The sequence below is a fragment of the Rattus norvegicus genome, chromosome 2 (genome assembly GCF_036323735.1).
Source record: "Rattus norvegicus strain BN/NHsdMcwi chromosome 2, GRCr8, whole genome shotgun sequence".
Taxonomy (NCBI): domain Eukaryota; kingdom Metazoa; phylum Chordata; class Mammalia; order Rodentia; family Muridae; genus Rattus; species Rattus norvegicus.
This window is the reverse complement of record NC_086020.1, coordinates 83041436-83056641: the sequence shown is the minus strand read 5'-3', so window position 1 is coordinate 83056641 and position 15206 is coordinate 83041436. Positions and strand designations below refer to the sequence as shown.

The 15206-nt window shown below is 39.3% G+C and overlaps 1 protein-coding gene across 3 annotated transcripts in view; it reads right to left on the bottom strand.

The window, feature by feature from the left end:
• Ctnnd2 (catenin delta 2) overlaps positions 1-15206 on the bottom strand; it is an 847941-nt gene that overhangs the window by 670768 nt on the left and 161967 nt on the right. The gene's annotated exons all lie outside the window — the stretch shown is intronic.

The window sequence follows — 15206 nt, the reverse complement described above, 5'->3', positions numbered from 1 at the left end:
TAAAAACAACAAGTTGTCATCACCTGCCATTCTGAATATTTACATAGACATTATTAGTCTTTAAGTGCTTCAGATATTTTGTGTTGATCTAGGTCTCGAAGGGGAGTCCTTGAGAGACACATTATTCTTATTTTTGATGGCATTGCTCTGTCACTTAATTAGCCACAGTTTAAAGTGCTACACTTTGAATACACAACAGATTTATTACCTGGAATTTTAATATGGAAATATCTAACTGTCCATTGCAAGTTTTTTTATTTTATTTTAAATGCCCTAGTTTCATTATTGCCTTTCATATAAAAACAGGTATGAAAACAACAGTAACGCAACCCTGTACATTCTTCCTACTATATATGATCTTAACCTGTTATTAGATATTGCGTTTGAATCTCTCATAACTCTTTAAGATAGACATTCTTGATACTAACTTTAATAGATGAGGAAACAGAAGCAGAGAGATATTAAATAAATATAACATATATCTTCCAGCACTCCCATAAAAATGAAGCTATGTGCAGCCCCATCTTTTGGATAATCCTTCTGTCTTGACACTTTTCTGTATACCAGCTGGAGGACTGGCTTTAGTGAGCTAAATTTCTCTGAGGAAGCCTTACCTGTCATCTGGGCTGTGACTGGGTATGTTTTATTGTGGAATAAGATTGTATGAGTGACATGACCCCTGGGTCAGGTCAGAGGATGTCTTGGGTGATTTTCAGTTGATACTGTTATTAGTAGAAGCTTACATCGTGGCCAATGGTTAGACTTCATAGTCCATGTGGACTGACTTAAGACCACTCATTTCCTGGTTTCTGGCCCTGTGCAGTGAGATTAGCTAAATGTCCCCAGAAACCACATCATTCAGTTCAAGGTCAAATCGAACAATGTTTGCAGAGGTACTCAGCAAACTATATCAACTATACCAACTATCCTTTCTATTAAGTCAACAGGGAGAAAATTGCCTTGACCTCTTATTCCACAATTACCTCTTCAGAAAGCTTCAAGGTCCCCAGGCTCACGTGAGTACTCACACTGATAAAACTTTCCCTACATTTTACAGCAAAGTGTGGGTGATCTATAAAACAATTTCAGAAGCCATTGATATACAAATCAGATCCTTTGCAGTTTTATAGAGCATGTACCAACATTCATGGACAGAGCCTTGCAAATTTTAGTTTTCCTACAAATAACACTAAGAGATCATGAAAATGTTCAAATATCTGCAGGGTTTTGTTCTCGATTCACCAAGGGATACAGAACAAGATAAAAATAATTTTATGAAATACTTCAAATAAAAAAATAGTGGTTTGCACAAATGTTGAGAACTGTCATTAGCTCTAAATGACTTACTTAAGAGTCAATTTCCGAAGATGCTGAATAAATTGGTATAATTTCAGTAATAGTTTTACAGATTGGAGGATATATGCATTACTTCAGCATACATTAAGAATGGTAAAATAATATTGAGGGGTTTAGGATTTTGTATTCAGAAACATCCCCCTATCATGATGCTTGATGGATTAAAACAAAGTCAATGGTTGAAAAGATGGCTGGGTATTTAAAAGAATTCACTGTTCTTGCAAAGGACCCAAATTTCTCTCATAGATCCCACCCTAGGCACCTCACAAAGCCCTACCTGTAACTCCAGCTCCAAGGTATCTGATGTCTCATACTGACCACAGAGGCAGCTGCTTTCACATATTCAGGTCCGCCTCTCCTACACGCATGCCCATATGCACATGTGCACATATGCACACATATACACACATGCGCACACAAACACATGCACATGTGCACACATGCATGCATAGTTAAAAATAAAATCAAAGAGCCACACATGGATGTACACAGAAGCAAACACAGAACTCTACAAGTTTAAGGCCTGCCTTAACTGTATTCAGTTCAGCCAAGGCTACATTGCAACATTTTGTCTCAAAAAAAAAAAAAAGAAAGAAAGAAAGAAAGAAAGAAAGAAAGAAAGAAAGAAAGAAAGAAAGAAAGGAAGGAAGTAAAATATAAAAACCTAAAACCTATGAAAGAGAGACAAAAGGGACTAAATAGCAGGCTTTGAGAGCATAATTATTTCTCAGTACAAAATCTTCCATCTCAGACAGCAGAAGACACAGAATGTAAGGGAAAATGAGGGGACTATCCCATTCTTAGTAAACACGATTATATAATAACATGTACACAGGAGAAAGGAACAGGGACAGCAACTTAAATTTCTCTAGAGAAAGTATTACTGGCTCTTGCCAGAGAGAAATGGTAAGTTGTGGCTGAAATGGCCATCGTGTGCAGAGGGTCCATGTTAAAAATCACTCACTCTTTATAGACATGTTTAGCATTTGTCTACATAGACATTTCAACTATTCACATGCATACAACATTTTCCCAGAGAATATTTCCTTGAAATAGCATCTCCGTGTACCCACAGGCTGGCCTCAGGTGTACTGTCTTTACACCTCAGCCTCCTGAGTATTCAGATTATAAACTGGCACTTTTCATAATATTTTCATCGTAAAGATTTTCTACGCAAATCTTAATACCATTCAAATATTTTAAAATTAAGTTTAGTTCAATGGGGAGAAATGAAATGTCCTACAAAGTAACAACTCTGTAATGATCTTAGCACGTTGCAATGGAAGTCGTGCTCAGTCTGAAGAATCCATCAACTGAATCCAAAAAGAGCGTCCTGAATGACTGGGCTTCCAGACCTGTGTCCTAGACGGTAACTGAATGAGTCAGAGAGAGCAAAAAGGGGGCACCCTGAGGACTTCACAGTCACAGCCATATGAACATGGCACGGCTGTACAAGACTGTGAGGTCGGCAGCAAGTTCAGTACTGGTTTAAATAAGAATTCCACTCTACAGTTAATTTCATCACATTGGGTGTGTGTTTGATGTGAGTGGTGGATTAATTTAATTTTCAATGGGACTTGAAAGATTTTTCTTATAACTCTATCTGAAGACAGACAGAACGAATCTGATAGGAGGCTGTCCCTGCTGAAACAAAATTCTTATTGAACGGAAAGGATCAAAAGAAGACCCCCAGCAAATCTGAATGCTGTCGATCATACAGTGAAACAGATCTCTCCCTCAGTCTTCAAATGTTTCTGCATTCCTAGGGAGAATGGCACGAATTTTTGTTTTGCTCTGTTTTGTTTCAAACTGTCATTTTGTTTTGTTTTTCCAAAAACTCATTGACTGTATTTCTATCTCCTTTCCAATACTTCTTCATTCAGGTAAATTTGCAAAGCATAGGGGAGTAAATTTGGTTTTAAGGTTAGAGAAATTTCATTTTGAATCCCACTTGGGAACATGATAGTCTGTGACCCTACATAAGGTCCAAAATCTCTCTCAGCCTTGTGTCAATTTAAACATGGGTTCACTGCCATCTTCCTTATGATGAAAACAGTAAGGAGATTCCTGTCATTATTGAGCAGAGCAACAGTTGCTATGTGGAAATAAGATACTTCATGCTTTTTGTTGCAGATTGACTGTCCCTCAGTGCCCATAAGTCCAGAGTGGTTGGGGACAGGGGGCTCTTGCCTCTATCCCAATAGGGAAGATGATGCAGTTACGTGTGTTTTCCTCATGAATGCATCTTACTGAGGACTATCTCAAAGGGATGCCAAATGCCTTCTTGAAGCATGTCACTTCTCGTCTGCCCCTGCTCTCTCTGTGTGGTAAAGAGGGACGCAAAGCAAACAGGGTGGCATGCAAAGGCTCCTTCTCAGTCAGCTCTGGCTGGTTCCGGGGAATAACTCTTTACTGTAACTGACTTAACTGCAGACCTTACCTGTGAGTAAATGAGCCATTTTGCTCAAGGAAATAGCCTTTAATTAACTGCGGAATGCCAGCCAAGTCACCGAAACATGTAGAAAGCAAATTTCCCCCTCCTACTCTTTCCTGGGAAGTCAGTTCTAGGAGGCCTTGCCAGAAGTCCATACCTTGCAATCCTGCCACGCATCACTAAGCTTTAGAAGACTTTATATCATCTCCAGGACAGAAAGATGTCATGGGTGTGCCTTGGAAGGCACAGTGTGTCACACTGCTTTATAAAGGTATACCCACCAGATCCCACATGCAATCAAGTGAGAATCATCCAACTCAACGTGAATTATTCTACCAAATGAACAAGCAAAGGTGTCCGTTAAAACAAACTAAATCAGTCAGGAATGACTTTATTAAACAATTTTTTTATATCTCATTAACTCTTTGAAAAAAAATCAAACAACCAAGCATTCTGACTTTTCTCTTAGAACAAAAAAAAAAAAAAAAAAAAAAAAAAAAAAAAAAAAAAGACCAGATTGTCCTGTATTTTGCTATGGGTCAGTGAGCTCCACTTGATGCACAGTGCTAGACAAAAAGACAGAGCAGAGCTCAGATGTTCACATCAGTTCACTTGGACACTCCCAGGCCATCAATCCTGCATGGCCAGCTGGAGCTTGGAGCATTGTACACAGTGTGGGCCATTAGTGCGGTTGGACAACCACCACCAAGGTATCTCCTACAAAAACATCTTGACACAAAGTGTATCTTGGTGCAAAGTGATCAGTCATTTATTCATTGCAGGGACAAACTACCATGAAAAAAAAATACATATCAAAAGGGGTAGGGTGTATCTGGGCTCATGCTTTAAGGCAGAGTTCGATGAGTAGGAGCCCAGCGAAGGGTCAAGAAGTGAGATCCTGTCTCAAAACAAACAAATAAAAAACCCAAACCAAAAAAAATCCCTTTGAAAAAATATGAATGTGGACCACAAAATGGTTTATAGTTTACAAACACAGATAATAAAATATTATAATAATGAAATATATACCACTCAATCACTTTACAAGTTCAGGAGCACTGTCTGCCCTTTCTAATTTATTTAAAATAGTAAACAGTCAAAGCATTGGTGAAGTTTCCAGTGCCTGCCTTCTGTGCAACCCAGTAAAGCCCCTCAAATAGCTGTTTCTCACCCTGAGTCATCGTAGATGTGCAGTCCTAGGTCCCTGCTGGAATTATTAAAGCCAAGTTCTTGGACAGCATTCCCTGGAGGACTGAGGCGCTGCTCCCATTTTGAGCAGAGCTCCCAGGAGAGAGAGTATTTTTACTCTCAATTATTAATTTTAAGAATAAATTGCCCGTGTCTTTTGATGGCAGGTCGATAGCAGGCAATTAAGGGTCCCTGACAAATACCAAGAGCAGGCAGTATTATCTGTTAGTGGTGCTTTCTTTGGTAAATATGTGATGTGAGCATCAAACTGACCTCTTTGGGGAGAGGGCTTCTCTTCTCTGTCATGGATGTGCCAGCTTCAGGGAACAGCACATGGTGTCTACAGTGTCACCTCTAATAGAAGAGACGAGTGTCAAATCTGCACATGAAAGCGTTTGTGCGATTGCCTCAAGCAAGGCTGAGGTCATCTGAAATTGACTTAGTCACTGTTAATTCTTCATTTGAATGTAACTTCCTCATCCAGGAACATAAAATCCCGTTGCCAAAGCATCCCCACATGACTGAATCTATTGACTGGGTAGAAAGCACTGTTTAGCCCTGTCTGCCTAAATGTGGAGGATCGCATGTCAAAAGCATTTTTTCTCTTGTTGCCTTGTTGGTATTGAGTTGTCCTTTTTTTTAAAGAATAATTAGGAAAGCAGTCCGGCTGATTCCTAAGGCCGCGGATAGAGTGTGGATGTCAGAACCCATCCTTAGTGAAAAAGGCAAACGCTGATCTTCACAGTCCAGTGGCAGCAGGTCACGGGGCAAGGTCATTTAGAGCCCAAGGCTTGAACCTGCACATGCCTTTTATGACTGTCGCCTAGTGACAGCAACTTGAACATGATTGAGAGCCTGCCTCAGGTGTGCTTACCTATGTCGCTGATACAGATAACTGAAGTCCAGAGCAAACACTGACTCCCAACAACCGGAAATCTGCAGCGAGGCAGAAGTGCATCTAACTCGGTTCTCCGAGCATCGCACACTGCGCATAGTTAACTCAGCATTGCTGTCCAGGTGCTAATTAGAGCCTCATTAATTGCCCCTTCAGGTGTTGCTGATAAAACTGCTGGCCCCTCCCTTTCCCTAGCACAATGGAACTCAGACCATTTAACTTAAGCAGAACCTTGGCGTTAGGAATATCAGATGACATACCACAAGTCTATTACTATAGGTAACAAACGAGACTGCGTCCTGTCGCAAAAGCAATCACTAATTCACAGCAAACACTCCAGTAACTGACTCCTTTAGGTTTCCCAGCAACCCCCAAGCATAACTCTTAGTAGGTAAGATGAGCAATTTTTAGTCTTAGGAACTTTTGCCCTAAATAAATATATTAAGCAAAAAAAAATCAAAATAAAAGTGTTTTTATTTAATTATATGCCTGAAGGAATGGTTTGTATGTGAATTTGTAAAAAATAAGTATGTATTTTATAAAGTGATGCAATTTAAAAGAAAATAATATATACTCTTTTCAAGAAGCATTTTAGTTTGAGATACTGCTTATAATTGCTTCCTTGTGTTATTACAAGGACTGTGTTACTGGAATCATTCTTACTACATATTTGAACTTTTGAACAGACACATCTTAAGCTGGCAGAATTTTGGTGCTGGTGTTCTGAGGAAAAGGTGCTTTCCCATTTTCTCTCTCTCTCTCTCTGTCTCTCTCTGTCCCTCTCTGTCTCTCTCTCTCTCTCTCTCTCTCTCGCTCGCTCGCTCGCTCGCTCGCTCGCTCTGGGCTTCTATTTGTTTACTTCCTACTCTGAGGAAACCATTCACAGGCATTGATTTTTATCCTCCAGGAGTTCCTGCTTTGTTTTCTTGCTTGAGGCCTTTATCAGTAATTAGTTATGATATATTTTCCCAGTGAGTTTGTCAGGGTCGTTAAACTCTTTTTCAAAACTTTGCTTCAGGCAGTCTCTGTTGAAGCAGACCCAATGACTTACGTACAAGTACAAGGACGGATGACAATGCTGTTGTCATTTTCATGCTAACAAAATAGGAACAACTGAGAAGACCAACGATGCTATAAAATTCAAATAAAATATTATTATACGATTCACAGTGATCCCATACATCTGTTAGAAAACAGTTAAAAAGAACATTTAGTGATATCAAAAACACCACTGATAGGTTAAATGAACTGATAGTTTAAAATAGTTATCAAGCGAAGTAAGCATTGTATCTCCATAACCTCATTTTAATTTAAAGCTCATAGAAGGGAATCTTGGTATTTGTAGACTTCCCTTAATCTGCAAGAGCTACCCTTCATCACAGAACCATAAAACACTAAAATATGGAACTTAAAATATTTAATATGATCTCATGGGATGAATATTTAACAATGATTTCTTTTGAAAAATATGAAAGAATAATGAAGGGTGCTAAAACATTTTTCAAAATGCTACATGCTAAACGCTTCCTTCCCAGCTTGCGTGCAAGGTTGTGTTGTCACAGCCTAGGTGCTGTTGGAACCCCACAATGAAGTTCCAGAGAAAGGGGTACAGGCAACCCAATGAGTTCACTCTTGGAGTGGAGTTGGGGTTTTCAAACCAATGAAATGTATTGAGAAGAGATGTGTTGGGAAACTTTGAGAGAACATGTGTTTTTTTTGTTTGTTTGTTTGGTTTTTTTTGTTTTATATTTTCTGGTTTTTTTTATTTATTTTTATTTTTATTTTTTTTATTAACTTGAGTATTTCTTATATACATTTCCAGTGTTATTCCCTTTCCCGGTTTCCGGGCAAAAATCCCCCCTCCCCCCTCCCCTTCCTTATGGGTATTCCCCTCCCAACCCTCCCCCCATTGCCGCCCTCCCCCCAACAGTCTAGTTCACTGGGGGAGAACATGTGTTTTAAGAGGCAAAGACAAAATACCTCAGGGGAAGCAATGGAGTCCACATAAGCAACCCATAGTGCTGGGGAGACAAGGATTGTCCATAGTTCCAGAGCTAGCGTCTCATGCCTGTTGCTATTAGCAATAACTCCCAAGCTCTTACTAGCTGGTTCCCCCTAATTCTCCCTCATTTCTAGGTTCATCCATCCCCTGTCTGATGCACAAATCAGTAGGCTCACCCTTCTGACGTTTCCTGACTATCATTTTCCTCCACACACAGAACTCCACACATCTCCTTCATCCCTGTCTGGGACACCGCCGAGTGTGTCCCAGAGTGGAAGTTTGCAAATGACCTCATCCCTGTCTTTTCCTTTACTGAATTGAATAGTGTGACTATGAGCAGGAGACTTGCTCTTGCTCTGAGGTTCTGTCCTACTTTGTTATAAATTATATTTCACACTACAGAGAGCCTGCTGTGTAGGCTCCTATCCATGCCTTCTGTCTGAATCCACACCTTGAAAACCACTCTGCTCCTCAAGCAGCTGCTGACCTAGTAAGAAAATGGAAGGGCAACTGTGCTTTCGTTATTCCTTCCTTGATCCATGCAAAGCTTGAGACAAGATATAAAGTTTAAAAGTCAAGAATAAAGTAAGTTTCTCTTTAATTTTGACATGTGGAAAAATTTCTCTGCTAGTGTTATGGTATGTCTAATCCTTGGCATTCTGACTAAATGAATCTAAAGTTCACTGGTCTTTGCAGATAATCCTCCCTGTTCTTGACCTTTCCCAAAGGTGTTTTAATTTCCTTTTCTCCATGGATAATAATTCTGTCATAACTTTCGCAAACACTTTTCCAAAACACAGTTTGGAAGATGCTTAGCGGTGCTATGTCATGCTCCATACCGTGTTAGGAGAGCAACAGCTGTCTTAGCAGCAACACTAATCATATTAAAGATCATGTAATAATATGCAGAACTGGAGAACAGTAATTAAGAAAATACCTCATGAAGATAAGAGATAATCTTATCTTTAAAAATGTACTCTTCTTTATAGCGTTAAGATTCTTTTAAATTATAAATGTAGGAGCTATGAAAAAAGGAGAAGTATGACAAACTTCTGATGGAGCAACACAGAAGGCAAAAATTTCTTTCAAATTTACGTATAACTAGAAAGGTTTTGAATCTGAGTTGGGGTTATTGGGAAACGTTTCATGTGTACATGAGCCACGGGGTTTAACAAGGAGACAACGATTCAGGGAAAGAGTCGGGCTGACCCAAGTATGGACATGGGTTTCTCAAGGGTGAGTCACCATAAAATACAACATTTTTTGGTAATTTAAAGTACACAAGTACACAGTGGAGTGGTCTGGCTAGAGTGGAAAATTGGAAGTGCCTTAGACCCTGTCTTTTCCTTTGCTGAGTTGAATAGTGTGACTATAAACACACGGACTGCTCTTGCTACGAAGAAGTTATCAGCATACTAAACAGAGGCGCCTGAAATGCCTTTAAAATCAAGAATATGATTTATAATGCAAGTGATATTGGAGCAATACATGGGAGCACCCTCCTAGAAGCAGAGGGAAAGGGACCGGGTATGGGAGGGGGGAAAGGGGATAACATTTGAAATGTAAATACATAAAATATCCAAGAAAAATAAAATTTAAAAAAATTGCACACACACCCCCCCCCAAAAAAAAACAAGGTTAAATATAAATTCTTGCTTAAGAGATCACACCAGTATTGTGGCGTATTTTTAGTGAAGCTGCGTAAAGGAAGACCAGAGTGATTTTCCTCCAGGTTGCAGGCAGAGAAGCTTGCACTCTGGCCGCGAGGAATGAACTCCAGCGCGCTGTCTTTCCCACTGGAGAGAGTGCCAGGCCTTCCTCACAGAGTCTGCTCCACTTCACAGCAGCTGTCAGAAGGGACACACATGCCAAATGTGCCCTCCCCCACTGAGTTTCTTCATTTTCATGGTTTTGGCATGAGTCTTGGCATTTGCCATGGTTGCTTGCCATTTCCTGATTTTAAAACTCCCATTCTGAGGCTCAAACCATCCATCTATAGTATAGTGTGACTCCGAATCCATTGTCTCTGCCGGCATTGTAGTCAGTGGCCTTTTTCACTCAAGGGGTCTAAGACTTAGAAATAAAACCTTTCATCCCTCATTTCCATGTCTCTCCCTTCTCTAACTTGGTTCAGCTCAACTCCTTACAGATTCTGACGTCATGAACTTAGACAGGACCACTGTGAAGACTGCAAGAGCAACAACCCAAATTTCCTGAACAAGCCCCAGCCAGACTGCCTCTACATCCATTTTCTTTGTCTCGGTCCTAATGAAAAGGCTAAATAGTCTGCACTGCACTTGTACACTGGATCCAAGCTACTCTTGTCCAGTCAGTGACTTTCTCTCAGGTATCATCAGTTACTCATGGCATGGGTCATTTCCATCATCAGTCATAGGACCAGCTCCCTTGAGTCTTCTCATCCCCATGAATTCAGCCATCACTGCTTTCTCAGACTAATCGCTTATCTGTCATTATCACCTGTGTCATCATAGTCCCCAACACACAGTAGGAGTTTGTTAAACATTACTGAATAATGTCTTTGACTTCAATGAAGGTGCCCACAGTTCTGAGCACACAGTAGGAGCCTAGCAAATACTACTGAATAAAGAATGCATTTTGACTGCAATGAAGGTACCCAAGCCTACTCTATTGTTTTTCCAAATAGTTGGCATCACACGAAGCACCTCATACTTCCCTACTTCCTCAGTGAGACACACTCAATTACAGGGCAGTAAATAAAGATTCAGTGCCTCAAAAATCTCACAGGAAAGACTGGGTAACTTTTGGAAATGAGGTAGGCATTCTGAGAGAAAGAAACTTACCTATGGGATTTAACTAATCATCTATCATGATATATAATCAAATATCATAGCATAGCATATTTATGCTAAAACAAAAGAGGAAAAATCTACCAGTTAAATGGCAATCAAGACAGGAAATTGCAACAAAGGGAAAAATCAATGAACACATTTCTGTTGAACCACGCATGATTGCTGTGTTCGAGGACTTACGGTAGACATTTTATTTACACCTTTCTTGAGATAGTGAGCACTTCATAAATCATGGTACATGACATACACTTCAATCTATGGTTTACAAACTAATATATATATATATATATATATATATATATATATATATATATATATATATGATTTCCTTGCCACAGGAATTACTGACATGCAAAGATTTGGGATGGGAACACAATCTGATATAAAATATTCTATTTGAATTTTTCTGTTAATAAATGGGATCTCTACTGACAAAGCCAATATTCACAATTACCTATAGAAAGCAGGTAAAATTATATTCTTTAAATGAAAAAATACAAAGATATATCATATATGTTACAGTCAATGATAAGAATGTATAACTTGGTCTGTAAGGACGGCTAAGCAGTTAAGAGCATGCACTTCTCCTTTAGAAGGTCTGATGCGTTCCCAGCATCCATGGTGGTGTCTCACAACTACCGGTTCCTCCAGCTCCAGATCCTATACCCTCGTTTGATCTCCAAAGGCACTTGCAAAAATACATATACTTACATGGACAGCTATACATACACATGAAAGTCAGGGTTTTTTTTTTAAGACAAAATGTTTGGTAGAAATATTAATTTGTCTAAACTGTATGGATAAAAGTTAAACATGAGAAAGACAGGACACAACCCTTAAAACGATGAAGTACTAAAATCTCCCAATGCATAATCGATAGGCTGTCTGTACCATTCCACCCCTAAAATATTCCTATATTCTCCATGTTGGTCTAATTCCATCTAAGCAGGCAGTGCACGTCAGACCACACATCTCCTTTGGGCCCTTGCTCTGAGTTAAATTCCCAGGAAGGAGTTTGACTCTATCTCTTCTTAATCATCCAACACAAAAAATTCTCACTTTTTTCCCCAAGCCAAAAACTAAATTCATTAATTGCTTTAAAAATATCAGTCCTTAGATTTTATTATATTTTTTCCTCAAGAATTTTGTGAGTAGAGTATAGCTCACTGTCCAGCATAGTATGAGTGGGCCTCAGGAAATCCTTAATAGCTCAAAAAAGGTGGGTGTGTTATAGCTATTTTATTTACAGCAATGAAGTTTGGCTCTGAGCATATCATCAAAAATGAAATCCTACAAATATTTATTTCACACTCAAAGTTTCTACTAACTACTGACTTCTACACTCTCGATGAACACAGCATGTCCATGTCTCTTCCTAAATAATCACATACTGTAATCACAGTTAATACTTACCTCTTTTCCTTCTGTCTTCTCTAGAATATCACAGATATTTGACCTAACATTTTAGTTTATTTTTTCATCCAATGTTTTTATCATATACTTCCCCCTCTCTCAACGCTTCTCAAATCCTTCTCAGATCCTTACCACCTTACTATTCACCCAACTTCAACTATTTCTTTTTAAATCCAACTTTACTCTCTTGTTTTAAAGACAAGGTAACGCCATCAATACCATTTATTTATACACTGTCTCATAATTTTGGCTTTAAATGCTACAAATATGGCTTCAACTCATATTTTCTAATAATTACATTATTTACAGAAAGAATTTGTCATTGTTTCAACTCTTTGATAACCAATATTCTAGGTTTTTCGAGACCACCCCAAATAAGAATTATACTAAATACCAACATATTAGATAGATGATAAATAAATAGGTGATGGATAGGTAGCTGATGGACAGGCAGACAGACAGATAAAATCCAAAGTTATAGGGCGTATGTCCAAACTTGACAGGATTTAGTACTCTTACTGTGTATTTAAAAATGTCACTTCCTATGACAGTTCCTACAAACAGATCATTTGACTAAAGAAACCACACACCAATTCACTTTTTTAAAAGTAATGAGGACATCCCTAAACCTACTTTCCCTAAAACTATTTATTTGTTTAACACTGGTACACGTGGAAGACTCAAACAAGGTTTTGTTTGTATTTAAATTCAGCATTGACGGTGAGAACATCCACTGAGTACAAACCATGGCTCACGTCTATTTTCTCCTGTGAATTTTACGGTTATGTTCTTAGTTCTCTAGTCCTGTCCATTCTTTTTCTCATCAACATTAAAATGGGTTATATTAGCTTTATCAACAATTTGTTACACTGTGGCCTATATTTCCTCTTGGATATGTTTCTACTTTTAACTAAATAATTTCTGTTTTTAGTTTATGTGTATAAATGATTTTCCTGCCTACATGTATGTGCTTCATGAGTGTGTTTCCTGCAGAGGTCAGAAGAGGGCACTGGAGGACTCCGTAGAACTGCATAGACCACTCTGAGCCGCCATGTGAGTGCTGAGAATGGAACCCAGGTCGTCTGCAAGAACAGCCAGTGTTCTTATCCACTGAGCCCCCACTCAGCACACTTTTCTACTTGTTAATGTTTAATTTACCTTACTATTGTTAATATTCTGCTGCCTCACACATGACATGTTCCCTGACAAGCATTTTCTGCCTACAAACCTTCTTCACTATTTCCCTTGGACATTTTTTCTACATGTTGTAAGTCAATAACTTTAATTTTGAGATGTTGATCCATGCTGGCATCAGTTAAGTCGCCTTCTGTACTAAATTGAACTATTAACTGGAGAGGAAGTGGGTGCCTGACCCCATCTGAATCTGCTATAAGAATTTCATTATGTCCTATCCAGACATGAGTCCTTCAAGTCCCATCCAATTGGGCACTGCTATGATTAGTATGTCTGGTAAAGTAGATTCTATCCTTCTTTGAACCTTCAAACATTGATATATCCATAAAATCATGAAAGTATCATTTGTTAACAAAATAACCAGAGAGATGACACTGGCTACAATGGCCTCAACTTGGGCAAGGCATGTAAGTCGGTAAAGTGCATTCCTAGCATGCAAGAAACACTAGACCTGATCCCCAGAGTCTGATAAGCCAAGCATGTTGGTACATGCTAGTAGTTCTAGTCCTTGTAAAGCAGAGGCAAGAGAATCAGAAATACACAGTTGGGGGGTTGGGGATTTAGCTCAGTGGTAGAGCGCTTGCCTAGGAAGTGCAAGGCCCTGGGTTCGGTCCCCAGCTCCGGAAAAAAAAAAAAAGAAATACACAGTTGGATCCTTTAGATTCATAGTTTAGGCCCAGAGTAGGTTACATGAGGCTATGTCAAAACTAGGAAGCACTGTCTAACTGTATGCGTGACTTTGGGGGATAGTAATACTGTGACTAGCTGAAGTTTCGCTATACAGCATCATGACATTTTTTTTTACTCATTCTAAGCAATGCTAGCAATGAGTCACATGATAAAACACTGTGCTTGTCTATAGACACATCTGTCCTGCCCTATTCTTGTTAAATTGTCACTGCCCTCCATTATATTCTATCATTAAACTAAAATCAGGAAGACTTCCAGTTCAAGGTCAAATAAGACACCAGGCTAGCTCAACTGTGTTGAGGAAGTACCTTGAGTTCCAGGACTGGCAGGAAGCTCTGCTGGGCTCCCATCTCCACTCTTCCTTACACAGATCAGACTTATGAGTGGGATTTTCACTAGAAGAGTCACAGAGCAGAACAACCCCCCACTTAATACTCTCTCACTCTAGACTATCAGATCGATCTATTCAGCCCACCCCTGCAGGCCTATTTAGCAAACTTCCTGAGTGGTAGGGTGGGGGACACTTCTGAGAGGACCATTGATCTTTCCTGTCAATGGCACCTCCTTTAGCTTTTCTGATAGATTGACACACAGGTGGCTTCCTACACTTATCTAATCAGCCCCTCTTATTAAACATTATCTGCTTCCTCTGCAGCCTTTCATCCTGCATACAGAACAGTGATTGCTCTTAATAGTCCCACCTTGGCGCTGTGCTCTGCCACAGAATTCATGCTGGTAACCGTGTCAATTTCCACAGTGTTTTTGCTAAGACAGCATCATAGAACAAAACACCTCAAACCCAACAGCAAGCAGAAAGAGGTCCAGAGAGACAGAGGTGTGTAGGGGCAGTGAGGCCAGATAGAGAGGAAGGTATGTCAGGGACAGTGCCGCAGAATAAGGAGGAGGGTGTGTCAGGGGCTGAGGTAGAACACTGGACAAAACATAATGAAACAGACTGTTGTAATACTCCACAGCACCACAGTGTAAGTAAAGTCTGCAAGAATTCATCATTAATTTCAAAGTAACTGGAGGAAAATAGCCTGAATTCACATCACAGTTCTAACTGCTAAATAACTCATTTAAGGTAGAAATGTTTATTACCACGTCTCTAGAGTATACAGGACCTGTTTCAAGTTATAACACTGTGTCTTCTAAAGTACAAAACTTACATGCCAACGACATTTTCTTTAAAGTTGAAAATCA